We start from the raw sequence: 19,778 nt of genomic DNA on the forward strand, positions 1-19,778 counted from the left end.
AGAAGTCTTGCAGAATCCCCAGCCATTCACATATATAATCCCCATATACACACAGTGCTGCAGTCACCCTTATTTGTATACAGAACCCACACCCAGATATCTCCCCCATATACTGTATATATAATACTCACTGACAGCTCCTGGCTCCTCTCCTCTCCTCTCCTCCAGGTAATAAGAGCACAGGCAGCTCTCCCCAGGACATGAGCACCAGCCCTCCCCAGCTGCATCATGGGATATGTAGTCTGTGACCTACACCTGCACCTCCTCCTCCCCCCTATTCACAAAGCTTAGCAGTCTGTCATTGTTCCCTACTGCATAAAAGATCAGGATTACCATAAGTCTATCTTCATGGAAACACACAGGCTAAATAGTTATCAAAAATGGAATGGAAAAAAATATTTATTCTTTGCTGTTTGGTCATCTGATGCAGGATAAAAAAGAAATTCTACACACTTTTCTTTTCTTTCTTTTTTTTTTTTTGGATGAAGTGGGTTAGATCATCTGTTTTTTATTGTTGCCTGTGTCCCCACTGAGGAGATTGCACCTCACTTCCTGTCTTGGTGACAACATTGTCCCAGAGATAATGACAAGCCAAGGAAAAATTCTCAAGTATAAATTCAGCAGCAATAATAGTTCAGGCAGTATAAATATAAGTGTATATTGATGGATAACCAGTACTGTTTACGTTATGGTGGCCCATAGACGTGCGCACAGGATGTGCCAGGTGTGCCTGGGCACACCCTAATCACCTTGGGCTGGATTCAAGAAGCAATTGCGCCTGTGTAACCATAGTTACACAGCGCAATTGCTTACTTGCGCCGGCGTAACGAATGCTCCTGATTCAGGAACCTCATTACCTCATTACGACTAAGATATGCGTGGCATAAGGCTCTTATGCCCGCATATCTTAGGCTGCATTCTTGCGATGGCCGCTAGGTGGCGTTCCCGTTGTGCTCTGCGTATAGTATGCAAATTGCATACTAACGCCGATTCACAACGTTACGCGAGCCCTGCGTACACAGTTTACGTCGTTTACGTACAGCGGTTTTCGCGTAAGGCTGCCCCTGCTATTAGCAGGGGCAGCCAATGTTACGTATACCCGTCATTCCCGCGTTGCGAAATTTCAAATTTACGTAGTTTGCGTAAGTGATTCGTGAATGGCGCTGGACGCCATTCACGTTCACTTTGAAGCAAATGACGTCCTTTCCGACGTCATTTGCCGCAATGCACGTCGGGAAAGTTTCCCGACGGAGCATGCGCTCTACGATCGGCACGGGAACGCGCCTAATTTAAATGATTCCCGCCCCCTGCGGGATCATTTAAATTGCGCGCGCTTACGCCAGGCATTTTGCCGGCGCGCCCACGTAATTTACGGAGCTACTGCTCCATAAATCAAGGGCAGCGCAGTTAATTTGCGGGGGGTGCAGGGCAAAAACGTTGCCCTGCGCCTCCGTAAAAAAAACGCAAATCTACCTGAATCCAGCCCCTTGTCTGCTGCAAATGCCCCTGTTTGGACCCATGATATTTACCCAATGCGCCCTAATGGGTTTCCTAAAAAAAAAGTAAAAAACGAATAAAACAAAATTGTAAACAATAATAATTTAATAAATAAATAAATAATGAAAACAAAATTGTAAAAAAATATTTAAAAACTTAATTGAAAAAATAATAAAAAATAAAAAGTAAAAATAAAATCTACTGACACTGTCCACTGCCCCACTGACACTTCAGATCGATAGGAATAATTGATCTATGGCTTGGCAGCCCATTCGATCAATATGCCACACACAGGAAAGCGGATTTTAATAGTTAAAGGAGACCTTCACACATTTAATAAACAAATTTGCATCTGCCTTCCCCCACCTCTCTCCCTCAATTAGATTAGAAAAGGTGTTTTTTTTTTCCCACGTTCACATTGGGCCCATTTGGCATGCCAAACCGGCGGCTATTGCGGCAATAGCACTGTTCCGAATCGGTGCGGCACTGCACCTATTCCCAAAAGTATGGCTGCGGCCGTTCGCTCTGTTTGATACCTGCAGGATTTCAGTCCAAGGTTAAAGGGGTTATTCCCTTGGGATAGATTCATTAAAGCGGAGGTCTACCCTAAAAAAAAATAAAATGACATAAAAATGCTACAAAAAAAAAAAAATCGAAAAAAAAAAATGTTTTACTTTGCAGAATTGGCGGTTGCTAGGCAGATCTTCCAAATCTGACTCTTCTGCGGCTGGTCTTCATTCTTGCCCTCCTCACGTTGTCTTCTGGGGAATGGGGCACGCTGTCTTCTGGGAACTGCGTGTATCCCAGAGAACAGCCGCTCATTCATAAAGCGCTGTGCAACTCGCGCATGCGCAATAGGAAACGGGCAGTGAAGCCGCAAGGCTCCACTGCCTGTTTCCCTTAGTGAGGATGGCGGCGCCGGTACCTGGCACAATCGAGGGATCGGCCTCGGGGGGGGGGGGGGGGCGACATCGGGGGCGCCTAGGACAGGTAAGTGTCATTTTTAAAAGTCAGCAGCTACAGTGTTTGTAGCTGCTGACTTAAAAAAAAAAAAATTGCGGCTGGAACACTGCTTTAAATTGATCTTCCCTGGTCTAATGGTATCATATTGATATTAAGGAAATGAATCCGGTTATATTTAATGAAGGAAGTGTCTAGATGGCACGGTCTTTGTGAAGTTTAATACCATTATTTGGGGTGATATGATTATCAACCTTTGGATTCCTTGACTTCTTATCATAACAGGGTGTTAATACAGGGCTATTATCCCCTCTATGGCGCACTGATACTTTGCTGGACCACCTGTGGGGCCTTGATGGTCCTTGGGAATCTTATTCATGTTTGGGTGACATTGAATATAAGGTCTTACAAAAGCTCCAGAAGACGCCATGATTATGGCGAAACATGTAGAGGCAACCAACTTCTGTACTGTGACCGCATGATTTTCATGTTCTGGTTATAAACTTTGGCCTAGATTCAGGTAGATTTGCGCCCTCTTACGGAGGCGCAGCGTACCGTTTTTACGCTACGCCTCCGTAAATTACGTGCGCTACGCTTCATTCACGAAGCAGTAGCTCCGTAAAACTGGCCGGCGTAAGCGCGCGTAACTTAAATGATCCCGTAGGGGGCGTGGATCATTTAAATTAGGCGCGTTCCCGCGCCGAACGTAGTGCGCATGCTCCGTCGGGAAACTTTCCCGACGTGCATTGCGGTAAATGACGTCGCAAGGACGTCATTTGCTTTAACGTGAACGTAAATGGTGTCCAGCGCCATTCACGATTCATTTACGCAAACAACGTAATTTTCAAACATCGCAAAAGCGGGAACGACGGGTATACTTAGCATCGGCTGCTCCTGCTAATAGCATGAGCAGCCTTACGCAAAAACCGACGAACGCAAACTACGTAAAATGCGAACGCCGGGCGCACGTACGGTTGTGAATCGGCGTGAGTATGCAATTTGCATACTCTACGCTGACCACTACGGGAACGCCACCTAGCGCCCATCGTACGAATGCAGCCTACGGTACGACGGCATAAGAGCCTTATGCTAGTCATATCTTAGGCTGCAGTCCGCGTATCGAGCTTTCTAAATACAGAAAAGTCGTTACGCCGGCGCAACTAAGCAATTACGCTGCGTATCTATGGATACGCAGACGCAATTGCTTTCTGAATCCACCCCACTATCTATTTTAATCATGTTTGTTTAATAAAATGATGAAATTGGTACTATCAATTTGATTGATTTTTTTGCACCTCAAAACTCCCATTTCTGTTCTTTGCTTTTTCTCAATATACCTTGGGGAGGTGGTGCTTGTAGTTAAACCTCTTGTCTCAAACCCGATTCCCAGAAATATGCATGAACCCACACAGATGTCTGTCAAATCGCCCCCGAAGTCTGACTGCATTGCCAGTTTGAAATCTTGCCAGTTCAGCTGAATTCGCACGATTCCTAACCATCAGTGTGAACCTGGGCTTAAAGCAGAGTTCCGCCAAAATAATTTTTTTTCCCGTGTGCGCAGATGTGCCACAGGTCTCTGCTGGGTCCCAAAGGCTGGGAAAAGCCCTTTGGCACATCTTAAAGTGGTTGTAAACCCTTGGAAAAAAAAATCCCGCAAGACAAAGTGATAATGAGCTAGTATGCATAGTTTACTAGCTCATTATGAATTACTTACCATACATCGAAGCCCCTGCATCGGTCCTCGTCCCCCCTCTGGCGACGACATCTCTTCCAGGGGTTACTTCTGGGTATCATGGGTATCATGGCTCCGGCACTTTGGTTTGCCAGAGCCAAAATGACGTTACTCCTGCGCAATGTGCGGGAGCCGCCGGTAACGGCACATGCCATTACTTCAGTTTGCCCCAGTGCGCATGATATCTATTATTACAAAGTGTAATGACTGTATATTTATGATGGGATATGATATACTGAAAAAAAATCCAGGGTAATCTGATGCGTTTCGAGGGTGACCCCTCTTCCTCAAAGCTCTGAGGAAGAAGGGTCATCCTCGAAATGCGTCAACTTACCTTGGACGTTTTTCATCCCACCTAAGTCTACTGGCCAGCAGATCCTCCTGGATAAGGTCTATGATGGACTTTGTATTATCTGCCTGATTTTATCACTTGTTTGCGAGTATAACATCTTATTTTTAATAAATTTCAGTGTTGCAAAGATAATGCGCAAGGCTGGTGTGCCCTCTGTCATTGTTTTCTTTTAGAATGTGTCCTGGGTTCCCCCAAACCAGTTTAGAGTGGCAGCACAGCCAATGCAGTGGCGTGAGTTGTGAAGATTTCCTTACTTCCTTTTCCAATTCACCCAACGGCAATCTTTCGACCGCAAGAGCATTTGTTTATTTTTGTATTGACAGGCTTTAATTGCTGTCTGTGGGCCTCTAGGAAGATCCTCTCTATTTCTCCTGTTTATCGTTATCCCTGAAAGTGGAAGTAAAAGAAAATTTCAAATTTTGGGTTGACACCAGAACACTAATAAAAACTCACTTCCTGTTTTAGCTATGGGACAGGAAGTGAAGGGAAAACTCCCCAATGAGACACAGATGGCAAACCTGGCAGGGGTTATAACATTCCCTTAATCTACCAAAATGAAAAGAAAAAAATTAATTAGTTCTACTTTAAAGCGGTTGTAACCCAAAAAAATGAAATAAAATTGATCTTGTTCCTTTAAAGCATGAATAACAGCACAGTGCTTGTGCTGTGTAATTTGGCCCTGTGTATCATCTAAAATACCTGGCTGATCCTGCCTGGTTCTGCCCCCCTCTCTGTAAACTGACCACATTTATCATGGATGCTGATCCTTGATACCGTAGTCATCCTGCTGTCTATCCTTGTTCCAACTCTCCCCCTCCCTCCCTGCCTATTAGCTAGTGACCCTCCCCTCCTGCTGCTATCATAACTGTGTGTTATTCCTACAATCCCATCTGTTATATTAAATTATGTACCCCAGTGTATGCGTTTTTTTTAAAATATGCCGCTTTATTTATACCTTATTTAATAGTGACCGCCCACCACTCTCCTCCCCTCCTCCCGGACGATGTCAGCGGGGGATTCTCAGCCCCTCCCACTGTAGTTATCAGATCAGGAGAGGAGAGCGGCGGCCAGTCATGTAAGCGCTGAGCAGCGCTATGAAATAAGGTATAAAGTGGCACATACTGTACACTGGGGCACATAAAGTAATGTAACACAGGGGATTGTAGGAATAAAACACAGTGGATTTACAACCAAGTTGTACGTTAACCAGTTCCCTACCGAGCCTTAGTAATATGACGTCGCCAGGAACCTTGTCTCCCTCCGGGTGGATGTCATATGACGTCCTGGGCTGCCTGGCCACTAGGGGGCGCATGCCCGCGGCATCGCTCAGGACCCCGTGCGCATGCCCGGTGGCCACGATGTCCGCCAGGCACCCGCGATTGCCCGTGATCACGGAAGGAGTGTGGATCTGTGTGTGTAAACACACACATCCACCTACTGTCAGGAGATGTGTGTTCCCAGTACAGAGGAACACAGATCGGTCTCCTCCCCTTGTGAGTCCCCTCCCCCTACAGTAAGAATCACTCCCAGGGAACATATTTAACCCCTTCAGCGCCCTCTAGTGTTAGCCCCTTCCCTGCCAGTCACATTTACAGAGTATTCAGTGCAGTTTTATAGCACTAATCGCTGTATAAATGTGAATGGTCCCAAAAACGTGTCAAAAGTGTCCGATATGTCCGCCGCAATGTCACTGTCACAATAAAAATCGCAGATTGCTGCCATTACTAGTAAAAAAAAAAAAAAATGCAATAAAACTATCCCCTATTTTGTAAACGCTATAACTTTTGCGCAAATCAATCAATATACGCTTATTGCGATGTTAGAAGAATATGTATCGGCCTAAACTGAGGATGTGATATTTATTAAATCAAAAAGTAAAAAATATTGTGTTTTTTTTTCAAAATTGTCGCTCTTTTGTTTATAGCTCAAAAAATAAAATCCGCAGAGGTGATCAAATACCACCAAACGAAAGCTCTATTTGTGGAAAAAAAACATAAGGCCCCATGCACACGAGACGCTGGTAAACTCGAGTTCAGAGGCATTTGGGCATTTTTTTCAACTGCCCCTGAACACATTTAATGTTATCCTATGTGTCCATGCACACATTTTTTGGCGTTTTAAAGCAGTTGGGTTTAGGCTCGTTTTTTCAGACGCAAAATTTTGGGTTCAGACGCAAACGTTTTTGCGTTTCAAAGCTTTGGAAGGGTCTACAATGTCTTTGTTATGAACGCTGATAGCCGCAAACGCGGTAAAACGCTGCTAAACGCGGCAAAACGCCGCAAAATTCGCGGCAAAAACTGGCGTTTTAAACGCCGTTTTTTGCCTTTGAAAACTTGAGTTTACATGTGTTTGCATTTGCTTCTCGTGTGCATGGTGCCTTGGTTTCATATGGGTACAGTGTTGCATGACCGCGCAATTGTCATTCAAAGTGCGACAGCGCTGAAAACTAACAATTGGTCTGGGCAGGAAGGGGGTGAAAATGCCCGGTATTGAAGTGGTTAAAGCAGTGTAGGGGGTGTACATATGCTGCAATGCTTTGTATCACGGCACAGCAAAAATGACCCCCACTGTCTTGTACTAAGAGCCATTCCAGGAACAGGAAATAATATTACCTTTATTCTTACTGCAGGGTGACATGTATTTTCTATACTGTAAGAAAACAGGCAGGTGGAGATGTCATGTTTCAGCCTGTCTGAACTAGACTAGACATTGGTGCAGCAAGAGAGATAGTTATCTAAGATGCTATTATTTACAATACTCTGGAGGATAGCTACAATACGCCACTATACCTTCTCTACACTCACCATACTTGATCAACACTCATCAAGGCCCACGCTAGTGAAAAATACCAATTTCTGGTAACTGTATGGTTTTTAATACTTGTAATGACAGTGTTAAGTATATTAAAAATGTTGTAAAGGCTCTTTTTCTTTAAATGTAAATAATAAACATGTTGGGCCAAATCCTCAAAAAACCTGCCTAACTTAACTTTCAGCAGTTAAGTTACACAGGCGTTAAATTTCTACTTAAGTGCCCGATCCACAAAGCACTTACCTAAAAATTACACGCCGTGTAACTTAAGTGCCTCCGTCGCAAGGCGGTCGTCTGATCGAGGGGGCGATTCCTATTTAAATGAGGCGCGCTCCCGAGCCGGACGTTCGGCGCATGCGTGTGACGTCATTTTTCCCGACGTGCATCGCGCGAACGTACTTTTCGTCGGGCTTTGTGGATTGCGACGGGACAATAAAGTTGCGTCGGGTAAAAAAAAAGTTACGCGCCGGGAAAAAAAATTCGAAATTTAAAAAAAAACGCGGCGATCGAAAAAAAGGTTTGTTTTTACAAGGTCTAAACAGTTTAGGCCTTCTAAAAGCATCCCTAATTTTACGTATGCAAAACGTAACTTACGCAGAAAACACAAAGCTAAAAAGCTTTGTGGATCTGCCTAAGTACTCATTTGCATACGCAAAGTGGCATTTCGACTCGAAATGCCCCCAGCGGCGGATGCGGTACTGCATCTTAAGATCTGACAGTGTAAGTCTATTACAGATGTCGGATCTTCTGCCTTTGGAAAAATCCTTCTGAGGATCGTTTCCAAAGATAGGCACAGGGATACGCAGGCTGAACAGCAGTTCCGCCTGCGTATCTCCTTTGAAGATTTGGCCCTTAATACTTATCTGCTCTATGAAATGGATTTGCACAGAGCAAACCTGATTCTCCATTTCTACAGTCCCCTGCCATTTGCTAGCCTTCTCTGTGTGCCACCATAGAAAGCAGATTCCTATGGTGGCCCATGTGCAGGTTTTCTCCCGAACCAGGCTGTGTGCATCCATTGACACACACAGTGTGGTTTAGCCCCGCCCCCCACTCCATCACCACAGTATTTGATTGACAGCAGCAGGAGGCACTGGCTCTTGCTGCTGCTTCCTGTCCTGTGAATGCAGGGAGAGATGGGAGCCGCTATAGACGGGCACAGAGCTGGATCAAGTGAGGGACTCAGGTAAGTATTTGGAAGGGGGATGGCATACAAATACTTAGACAGATTTTACCTTAGTGTGGGGAACGCAATAAAGCGGAGCTCCGCCCAAAAGGGGAAGCTCCGCTTGTTGCACCCTCCCCTTTCCACTGCCACTGGACAGGTAAGTGTCCTTATATTCAAAGTCAGCAGCTACAGTGTTTGTAGCTGCTGACTTTTAATTCTTTTTTTTTTTGCAGACAGAGCTCCACTTTAAGGTAAAAAATGTTTTCCCTTTAGAACCACAATTCCTTTTTCATTTCACAATTTTTTTCCTATCACCTTTTCGTTCACCTTTTTCTTGCTGGCCAGGAAAAGTGACAGTTGAAACAACGGTCTGCTTTTGTTCATATGGTTTAAACTCTATTTTCAAAAGAAAAAAACAGTTTCTCTAATGCCTCATACACACGATCGGAATTTTCAATGAAACAAGTCAGATGGAATTTTTTCATCGGATATTCTGACCGTGTGTATGCCCCATCTGACTTTTTCCGTCGGAAATTCCGACGGACTTTGAAAGAAAATTTCTATAGGAATTTCCATTTGTCTATATGGAACTCCGACAGAGAAAAAAACACGCATGCTCAGAATCAAGTCGACGCATGCTCGGAAGCATTGAACTTAATTTTTCTCGGCTCCTCGTACGTTTTGTATGTCACTGCTTTTTTGACGGTTGGAATTTGCTGTGACCGTGTGTATACAAGACAGCTTGGTGATGGAGGTGATGGAAAGCATGGGGGACGTGCTGGAAAAAGCAAAGAAAGGTGAACTAACCCCTTAACATTGTAGATTAAAGTGACCCAGTCACCAATTTAAAAAATGCAGATAAATGACCAAAAAACAAGTACCGGTATGTTAAATGCTGATTTTTATTCTCTTGCCATGTATTGAACTTGCTAGAAAATCTGACTGCTTCAGGAGAGTCAATTCCTTGGCACGACCCACTCCCTCCTGTGATTGTCATAGCCTTCTTCTTTTTTGGGGGATTGTCTAAATATTCTCTGTGCTGGCCCAGCTCCTCCACCCCACCTCTCACCTGTGTCCCCTGGCCACGCATCTACATTGCCGTTGTATATGTGCCCCCTGCATCTCCTTGACTGTCATGCACCCCCTGAGACTAAATCTGTATGTGCAGCTGTTTAGAGTGCCAAAATCACAGGCAGTAATGGTCAATCACTGCTGTATAGGAGGATAAGAGGTGTAGCCTCTGCGCTATGTCTCCTTCATGTTGCCTGTGTGTGCTCCTTGAAACAGCTGCATGTTCAGGTGCAGTCTGAGTGGGAGTGCGCATGTACAGGAGACTCCTACAAAACTCTGGAACTCACTACCCCAATCTGTCCGGCTATCTCCTACTCTGTCCTACTCTTTAGGCGACCCCTGAGAACTTATCTCTTCAGAGTGGCCTATCCTGCCTCCAGCTAACAACCAAATCTTCTACTCCCCTTATCAGTTCATCCCACGCAGTCACTACCTTTTTTTCACCAGCCCCTCCCTCTTATGCCGCATACACACGATCACACATTCCGACACCAAAACCTTGGATTTTTTTTTCCGACGGAATGTTGGCTCAAACTTATGTTGCATACACACGGTCACACAAATGTTGTCAGAAATTCCGAACGTCAAGAACGCAGTGACGTACGACGAGCCAAGAAAAATGTAATTCAATAAGCAAAACACGGCTCTTCTGCTTGATTCCGAGCATGCGTTCATTTTTGTGCATCAGAATTGCATACACAGAATCGGAATTTCCGACAAGAATTTTTGTCGGAAAATTCTTGTCGTAAAAATTGAGAACCAGCTCTCAAACATTTGTTGTTGGAAATTTCCGATGGAGCCTACACACGGTCGCAATATCCGACCAAAAGCTCACATCGAACATTTGTTGTTGAAAATTCCGATCGTGTGTACGCGGCATTAGGTTGTAAGCTCACAGGAACAGGGCTCGTTTAACTCTCTTGTTTTGAATTGTACTGTTGATGTCTCCCTACATTGTAAAGTGCTGCGCAAACTGTCAGCTCTCTATAAATCCTGTATAATAATAATAATAATTAGGTCTGAGCGGCAGAGGGCACACATCGAACAATAATGGTCAGGAGGAGATTTCTTACTAAAAATACATCAAATACATGTAAGTTTTAAAGAATATATCAACCCAGAATTTCATATTCCTGCTATGTGCCTGCATGTACTTGTATGAAAACATATCCTGTTCCCTTGTATTGCTTCCTTTGTGTGAAATCCCTGGTGTTCCTGCCAGTCCCTCTGCTTTCCTATTAAAAACTGACCATGCTAAGCATGAAAGCACATCGCGGGCAGTTTTCTAGCTGAGCTGAGAACCCCCCCACCCTGCGCACAGCCATTCACTGGGAAGACAGAAGACCAGTGTGCTGCTGCTTCTCCTCCCCCAGCTCACTAAGATCATTATGTAGTTGAGAACACTGGTTATGTGATCACTTATAAAAAAGAGAAATTGTTTTCTTAATGTTTCTTATACCTATATACACGTTTTGCTTTCCATTTCTATTTACAACTGAATGGGTTGTTTTACAAGGTGAGGTTTACATATACGTAAATATTAGTATCTGATTTAGTTAAAAAATTACTTCATGGCCAATTTAAGGCATTCCTTAACCCCTTCCTTACCGAGTCATTGTAAAATGATGTCGGCGGGAACCCTCCCTCCGGGTGGACGTAATATGACGTCCTGGGCTTGCCGGGCGGTTTAAGGGGTGCGCGCGCCGCATCTCTCGGGCCCCGGTGCGAGTGCCGGGCGGCCGCATTGTCCACCGGGCACACGCGATTGCCCGCAATAACGGCAGGACCATGGATCTGTGTGTGTAAACACACAGATCCATGTCCTGTCAGAGGAGAGGAGACCGATGTGTGTTCCCTTCCCAGTACAGAGGAACACACATCGGTCTCCTCCCCTTGTGAGTCCCCTCCCCCTACAGTTAGAATCACTCACTAGGGAACATATTAACCACTTGATCGCCCCATAATAACCCCTTCCCTGCAGGGCTGGACTGGGACAAAAATTTGGCCCTGGACTTCATCCAGACTGGCCCACTTTGATAGGTCAACTCCCGCACCCCCCCGGCCACCCAAGCCCCCTCTTCCCCTTCACTAGCCACTAGCCGTTCTACTTTATTAGAGTAGAACGGCTGGTACTGGTACTCTTATAGGCAGTACCACTGGGGAAGCTAGACATTATTTCACCCAGGGCAAAGAATCAGTTTGGTGCCCCCCCTTATGGGACAGGATTAGGCAGAAGTGATAGAAGCCATAGCTGTTGAGTCAGCTGTCTGTCCCCTCACCCATGCTCCTCTGTCGTCCCCCCTGCACCTCTGGTCCTCCCCCTGCCTCTTTGTTCCCCCCAGGTGAGCGCTGTGGGCAGGGAGAGGAGGTGAGCGCTGCGGGAAGGGAGAGACAGAGGAGCGGAGGGGGGCGGCAGTCCACTGTCACTGAAGCAGGCCCACTTAGCCATCGGCCCACCGGGAAACTCCCTGTAGTCCCAATGGCCAGTCCATCCCTGCTTCCCTGCCAGTCACATTTACACAGTAATCAGTGTAGTTTTATAGCACTAATCGCTGTATAAATATAAATGGTCCCAAAAATGTGTCAAAAGTGTCCGATATGTCTGTCGCAATGTCACGGTCACAATAATAATCGCAGATCGCCGCCATTACTAGTAAAAAAAAAATGCCATAAATCTATCCCTTATATTGTAGACGCTATGGCCCAGATTCTCAAAGAACTTATGATGTCGTAGCACCATGTACGCCGCCGTAAGTCCGAATGAGAGCCGTCGTATCTATGCGGCTGATTCTTAGAATCAGTTACGCATAAATTCGGCTAAGATACGAGCGGCGTAAGTCTCTTACACCGTCGTATGTTAGGGTGCATATTTACGCTGGCCGCTAGGTGGCGCTTCCGTAGATTTCCGTGTCGAATATGCTAATGAGCTAGATACGCCGATTCACGAACATACGTGCGCCCGGCGTAGCAAGATACGTCGTTTACGTAAGACATACGCCGGCGTAAAGTTACCCCTCATAAAGCAGGGGTAAGTCATGTTAGGTATGGACGTCGGAAACGTCGGAACAGCGTCGTGTTTTACGTCGTTTGCGTAAGTCGTCCGTGAATGGGGCTGGACGTAAGTTACGTTCACGTCGACTAGGCATTGAGCGGGCGTAATTTAATTTCAAAATTCGACGTGATACTGAGCATGCGCCGTTCGAAAAAAGCGTCAGTTACGTGGGGTCATGATTAGTTTACATAAAACACGCCCCCCTGTTCCTCATTTGATTTAGGCGCGCTTACGCCGGCAAAATTACGCTACGCTGTAACTTTAGACGCAAGTGCTTTGTGATTACAGCACTTGCCTCTCTAAGTTGTGGTGGCGTAGCGCAACTACGATACGCTACGCCCGCCTACATTTACGCCGCTGACTGTGAATCTGGCCCTATAACTTTTGCGCAAACCAATCGATAAAAGCTTATTGCGTTTTTTTTAACCAAAAATATGTAGAAGAATACGTATCCGTCTAAACTGTGGAAAAAAATTGTGATATTTATTTAATAAAAAAGTAAAAAATATTGTGTTTTTTGTTCAAAACTCTTGCTCTTCTTTTGTTTATAGCGCAAAAAAATTAAAATCGCAGAGGTGATCAAATACCACCAAACGAAAGCTCTATTTGTGGGGGAAAAAAACATAAAAATGTCAGTTAGGTACAGTGTTGCATGACCGCGCAATTGTCATTCAACGTGTGACAGTGCTGAAAACTAAAAATTGGTCTGGGCAGGAAGGGGTGAAAATGCCCTGTATTGAAGCGGTTAAAAGTCCAAATCAGCCCCAACCATTATAAAGATAAAGGGAAGTAAGGAGTGATAAAAAGCAGCTTTGATATCGATTTATACACCGTAGAACAAGAAAACAGGTGAATAAACAGGTATTTCCTCTTATGCTTGTAAAGCATGGAAACCTAGAAAACATCAGACAACCGCCAATAACCGAGACACAGAATAATGACAATATATGGGTATGGGTACATATGCATGACATATGGAAAAAAGAAGAGGGTTGAGATATACTTGAAGGATGGAACTACGACCCGTCCAGCTTGGTGTCTCTGGCAGGGGACCTCTATGTACTATGTATGAGGTTATGGCCGACTCTCACAGGGGTTCTCACGTTTCCTATGGGAGTTCAAGGTTTCAGGTAAAGCAGTTTTCTTGCATTAAATTAAAGCCATTGTGACATACCTTTTCCAGGTGCAGACAGTCTTGGTTACACAGAAGATAATGTTACAGTAAGAAGGAGTAACAGGCGGACGCAGGGAAGCAATGTCATTACACTCGGAATGAGGAAAAGTGGGAGTACTATCGGGTAGGAGAGGAAACTGAAAGTAGAGAGGATAAAACCAGAGAGGTGGAAGGGGTGGATGCTGCTTTGTAAACTATTTTCAGATCAGAAATTGCTAGTACAGTAAAACCTGGGATTGCGAGCATAATTCGTTCCAGAAACATGCTTGTAATCCAAGGCACTTGTATACCAAAGCGAATTTACCCATAAGAAATAATGGAAACTCAGATGATTCGTTCCACAACCATTTATTCATAGGTCCTTCAGTTTATAGTCCATATAAAAAGATTACAGCAATGTGAATTGTGTAACCATAAAATTTCCATCCACAAATGTAAGCCTCCACAAGGGGATTAGAAGCAAAATCCAGCAGAGTATAAAAGAGAAGAGAGGCGCCTCTAAGTGTAGCAATATGTTGCTAAATGTTTTACCTTCATTAAAGGATCACTAAAGACAATTTTTTTTTTTTTTAAATAACAAACATATAAGGCTGCATTCACACCTAAGCGACAGCCGCGTACGCGTGTAGCGGCAGATTTGCCGCGATTACAAATGTTTCTTTTTTCTTTTTTTTTTTTCTAAAGTATTCCCATTGCTGTCTATGGGAAAACGCGCCTGTCGCGTGAAAAAAAGGGTCCGGGACTTTTTTTCAGGCGACAGGCGTTGCGCGTCTATGAGATGTAAACCATCTCCATAGACGGCAATGGGAATTCTCCCCTCTAGCGACAGAAGCGTCCCGCGTCGGGCGTTTTGTCGCTTAGGTGTGAATGCAGCCTTATACTTGCCTCCACTGTGCAGCTCATTTTGCAGAGTGGCCCCTGGTCTTCTGGGGTCCCTCGGCGGCTCTCAGCAACCCCCACAGGAACTCAACACTTTCATGCAAGTGAGCTTGCATGGTGTTGAGTCCTTACGGGCACGCTCCCGTGATACAGCTGGCGGCCATAGCCGCTCACTGTATCACTCGGCCCCGCCCCCCCGGCGCGCCGCATCATTGGATTTGATTGACAGCAGCGCAAGCCAATGGCTGGGCTGCTTTCATTCAACCAATGAATGAGCCGGGAAGACGGCCGAGAAGCCTGCGCGTTCACAGCGCTGGACTTTCGAGGGGTCAGGTAAGTAAGTGCTGGAGGGCCTCTAATACTCTGATGTTTTTTCACCTTAATGCTTACAATGCATTAAAGCGGAGGTTCACCCTTTATTTTATTTTTTTGCGCCGTACTCACAGTTTAATCCCGTAGTTAAGTTTCAGACTCCCCGCGAGGAGTAGGCGTTCCTATGCAGAGGGGAACATGATTGACGGCCGGCTATGGCGCGTCACGCTTCCTGAAAATAGCCGAAATAGGACTTGGCTCTTCACGGCGCCTGCGCAGTCAGCTCCTAATCTGTGCGCAGGCGCCGTATAGCGCCGTAAAGAGCCCTACTCCGGCTATTTTCGGGAAGCGTGACGCGCCATAGCCGGCCGTCAATCATGTTCCCCTCTGCATAGGAACGCCCGTTCCCCGCGGGGAGTCTGAAACTTAACTACGGGATTAAACTGTGAGTACGGCGCAAAAAATAAAAAATAAAGGCATACTGTAGCTCGCGCTAGTATGCTGGATTTCATGGTAGAAACTTGCTTTAAGGTGAAACAACTTTTACCTTTACAACTCCTTTAAATGTAACCATATTGCTACACTTAGAGGCAACTCTCTTCTCTTTTTTTCTCAGTTGTGACATGACGCTACTTGTATATCAAGACATCGCTTGTATATCAAGTCCAAATTTATAAAAAAATGTTGCTTGTCTTGCAAAACGCTCTCAAACCAAGTTACTCTCAAACTAATTGTTGTACCTTCATTAAATGTAACCATATTGCTACACTTAGAGGCTCCTCTCCTCTTTTTTATACTCAGTTGTGACATGACGCTACTCTTATATCAAGACGTCGCTTGTATACCAAGGCAAAATTTAGTAAAACATACTTACTGTATATGTTTTTGCCATGTTCTGGTGCATTTTGACTCAAAATATGCATCAAAAACACAACCGTGGGTGCGTTTTTCATGAGGTTTTGCCACATTTTTCGTGTGTTTTCCATTTCATTCATTTCAATGAGAAGGTGCATTTTTGCTGCATTTTTTTTCCCGGGACTTTTAAAAATACAGCTGACTGGTGTAAAGCGTTCCATAGTACTTACCAGTCATGCATTTTTTTTCTTTGTTTGGTAAGGCAAAAATGGAAGAAAAACTGATGAGTGTGAAAGGACCCTAAATGCAGAATGCAGTGTGGAGCCCATGATGTCCTGCAGTAAGTTTGCAGCATAATCGCGCAGACTTGTGCCTGACCTTGAACAGGTCCATCAATGATTAATGTTCATGTACTTTCAAATCCCATAGCAAACCAAGAGCAAATTGTGTTTTTAAAGCGTACAGCAGGGCTTTATATATGTGCCCCTCACCTCCATCCTCCCACTGTTTATAACCTCTAAACCCCGTAATGCAGCGGCGGCAGCTCCATTAGGGGCGCAGGGGCGCCGCCCCCCTAATCTGTTCACTCAGCCGCTAATCTACATGCAGGGCACCGGACGCATGGATTTTAATGTTTTTTTTTGAAGCACGTGATTAGAGCCTGAGGCTCTAAGTTATTTAAAAAAAGGGTGGGCTCAGGGCGCAGAGCACTGCAGGGGGAAGCCACTGAGGCTGCCAATCAGGCCTGGATGGGGTAAGCGTGGGGCTGATGGGAGGACGGATGGACCGAGGGACAGGTGAGCAAAAGGTGGGGGGTGGGTTTGTTCATTTGTTCACCAATCGACCAAGCGACTGGGGGGGGGGGGTCTGACCGACTCGCCAATCGACCCAATAAGCGGCGAGGGGTTGACTGATCGACCAAGCAAGCGTCGGGGGGGTTGAACTATTGACTGAACGGGGGGGGGGGGGGGTTGGGTGATTTGTTTGCCGAACCCCCCCCCCCCCGAAAAGTGGAGCACCACCTGCCACTGCCGTATCACCTGTAGTTTCGCTGTTTCTAGTTCACCGTTACCAAGCTCCATGTTTTAATCCCCCAAAATATCAGTGTGTATTTTCATTTCCAAGAAATGGTGACAAAAATGAGATCACCTTGCGATGTCTATTTGTCTACAAAGGGGTACTTTTGGGGATGTTTGAACTGTTCTGGCATTTTTATTGGGTATATTTTATAACAGAAATTAAGGGAAAGAAACAAAAAAAAGTGCTATATGCCTCAAAAATGTTATAAAATAATTTTGGGTATAGTGTTGCATGCCTAATGAGTAAAGGCCCGTACACACGATCGGATTATCCGACCGGAATTGTGTGATGGCAGGCTGTTGTCGGAAAAATCGGCTTCCAATTAGTTAACCAGGGGATGCAGGGGGTGTGCGTTCCCTGGTTAACACTGACACGTGTCTCAGCCAATCAGGTTCACCGGGTCTGGTTACCGGTAACCTGATTGGCTGAAGCGTCATCGAGGGCGGGAGAAGACATCGAGGGACAGTAGAAGGAGGATGGCTGGCTCGAGGAAGGTAAGTGCCGGGCGGAAGGGGGGGGGGGGGCAATCTGGCAGCATTTTACAGGGCAAACTGGCAGCAATTGATGGGCGACAATTGGTGGCATGGCACAGTGGCGACAATTGATGGGCACAGTGGCGACAATTAATGAGCACAGTGGCGACAATTGATGGGCACAGTGGCTGCGTTTAATGGCATGGCACAGTGGTGACAATTGATGGCACAGTGGCTGCGTTTGATGGCATGGAACCGTGGCAACAATTGATGGCACAGTGGCTGCGTTTGATGGCATGGCACAGTGGTGACAATTGATGGGCACAGTGGCGATAAATAATGGCACAGTGGCTGCGTTTGATGTCATGGCACAGTGGCTGCGTTTGATGTCATGGCACAGTGGCGACAATTGATGGCACAGTGGCAACAATTGATGGCACAGTGGCTGCGTTTGATGGCATGGCACAGTGGCGACAATTGATGGCACAGTGGTGACAATTGATGGCACAGTGGTGACAATTGATGGCATGGCACAGTGGCAACAATTGATGGCATGGCACAGAGGCAACAATTGGTGGGCACAGGTTTTTTTTTTCGTTTGTTTGCGCCCCCCCAAAAATTTGGAGCACCAGTCGCCACTGGCCATTTGTATGCAAGACAAGTTCCTGGTCAACGCCCTTCGGACAAAAGTCAGACGCTTTGTCCGCAGAAAATCTGATCGTGTGTATGAGGCTTATTTGTCAGTCAAGTTTTCACAGGATTGAGAACAGAAGAAATTTGTTTTTAGTTCATACCCAAATGGTTATTCCATTTCTGACAGTGCCCATATAAACTTGAAATATATTTTTGTGTGGGCTGATCCATTAAAATGTTTTACAGTATAACTAAAGACAAAACATTATCTTTTTGGAAGGGTAGAAAGAGATTAGAACACCTGTCGGTTTTTATTGCTGTCTATTAGGTGGATTCAGAAAGACTTAGGCTGGCGTATCAGTAGATACGCCAGCCTAAGTCTGAATGTGCACCGGCGCTAATTTAAGCATATTCTGGAAACCAGATACGCTTAAATTAGGCTCAGATACGAGCGGTGTAAGTGTCTTACACCGTTGTATCCTAAAGTGTAATTTTTAGGCTGACCGCTAGGTGGCACTTCCATTGCGGTTGGCGTAGAATATGTAAATCACTAGATACGCCTATTCACGAACGTACGCCCGGCCGACGCAGTACAGATACGCCGTTTACGTAACGCATTATCAGGCCTAAAGTTATTCCATCAAATAGCTGGACTAGTAATGTTAAGTATGGCCATCGTTCCCGGGTCGAAATTAGAAAATTTTACGTTGTTTGCGTAAGTCGTCCGTGAATAGGGATTTACGTGCAGCCTACTTAGCGGCAATGCACACTGGGATATGTACACGGACGGCGCATGCGCCGTTCCAAAAAAACGTCAATCACGTCAGGTAAACCCAAATTAACATAAAACACGCCCCCTCAGCCTATTTTGAATTAGGCGCGCTTACGCCCGCCGCATTTACGCTACGCCGCCGTAACTTAGAAGGCAAGTACTTTGTGAATCATGTACTTGCCTCGCTAACTTACGGCGGCGTAGTGTAAACATGATACACTACGCCGCCGCAAGGATAAGCCTGCCTACCTGAATCTAGCTAAATGTCTCTTAGGGAGATTCAGTTTCTCTACAGTATTCTTATTTGCCATTAACATCAAAGTGAAAGTGAAAGAAAATATCACATTTAGGGTTGTCCAGAACACTTAAGCCCCTAACACACGATCGGTATTTCCGATGGAAAAAGTCAGACAGACTTTTTTCATTGCAAATTCCGACCGTGTGTATGCCCCATCGGAAATTCCAAAGAATTCCATCAAAGTTTAGATAGAGATCATGTTCTCTTTTACTCTGATTTAATTCCGATGTGATTTTGGTCGGGCAAAGGTCTGATCGTGTGTACGGGGCTTTATAGAGGGCAAACCTTACAATCGTGACAATTAGGTGTTTCCACTGGATTTCCTATCGGTTCTAGTTTCGGCTATGGAACAGGAAATTAAGCGAAATCTCCCCAATGGGACACAAACGGCAAAAAAAAACAAAAAACTTAAGGCTACTTTTACACTGGGGGCACTTTTCAGGTGCTTTAGCGCTAAAAATAACATACTACGTACCCAAAAAGCTGAACTGGGTAATGTACCATTGAACATTATATTAGTCATTTAATACCCCTATAAGATTATATATAAAAAAATATTTGGCAACAGTTTTCCATGAAAAATAATCTGGATGGTCGGTTTTAGGTCTAATGCTCTACTAAGAAGGCAAATAATTACATTTCATAATATGGGAACTTAT

At 45.1% G+C, this 19,778-nt stretch overlaps 1 protein-coding gene across 2 annotated transcripts in view; it reads right to left on the reverse strand.

Annotated features, from left to right (window-relative positions):
- LOC120929110 (serine/threonine-protein kinase Nek5-like) overlaps nucleotides 1-13,985 on the reverse strand; it is an 81,876-nt gene extending 67,891 nt beyond the window's left edge. Inside the window, exon 1 of one of the 2 annotated variants that reach the window (XM_040340338.1) lies at nucleotides 13,818-13,985. The gene's annotated coding sequence lies outside the window, so the exon portion shown is untranslated. Of the gene's footprint in view, nucleotides 1-131; nucleotides 274-13,817 lie in introns of those variants that run through there. The other variant, XM_040340337.1, reaches the window with a different exon arrangement.
- Between the last annotated feature and the right edge of the window lie 5,793 nt (nucleotides 13,986-19,778).

Source organism: Rana temporaria, chromosome 2 (assembly GCF_905171775.1).
Source record: "Rana temporaria chromosome 2, aRanTem1.1, whole genome shotgun sequence".
NCBI lineage: Eukaryota > Metazoa > Chordata > Amphibia > Anura > Ranidae > Rana > Rana temporaria.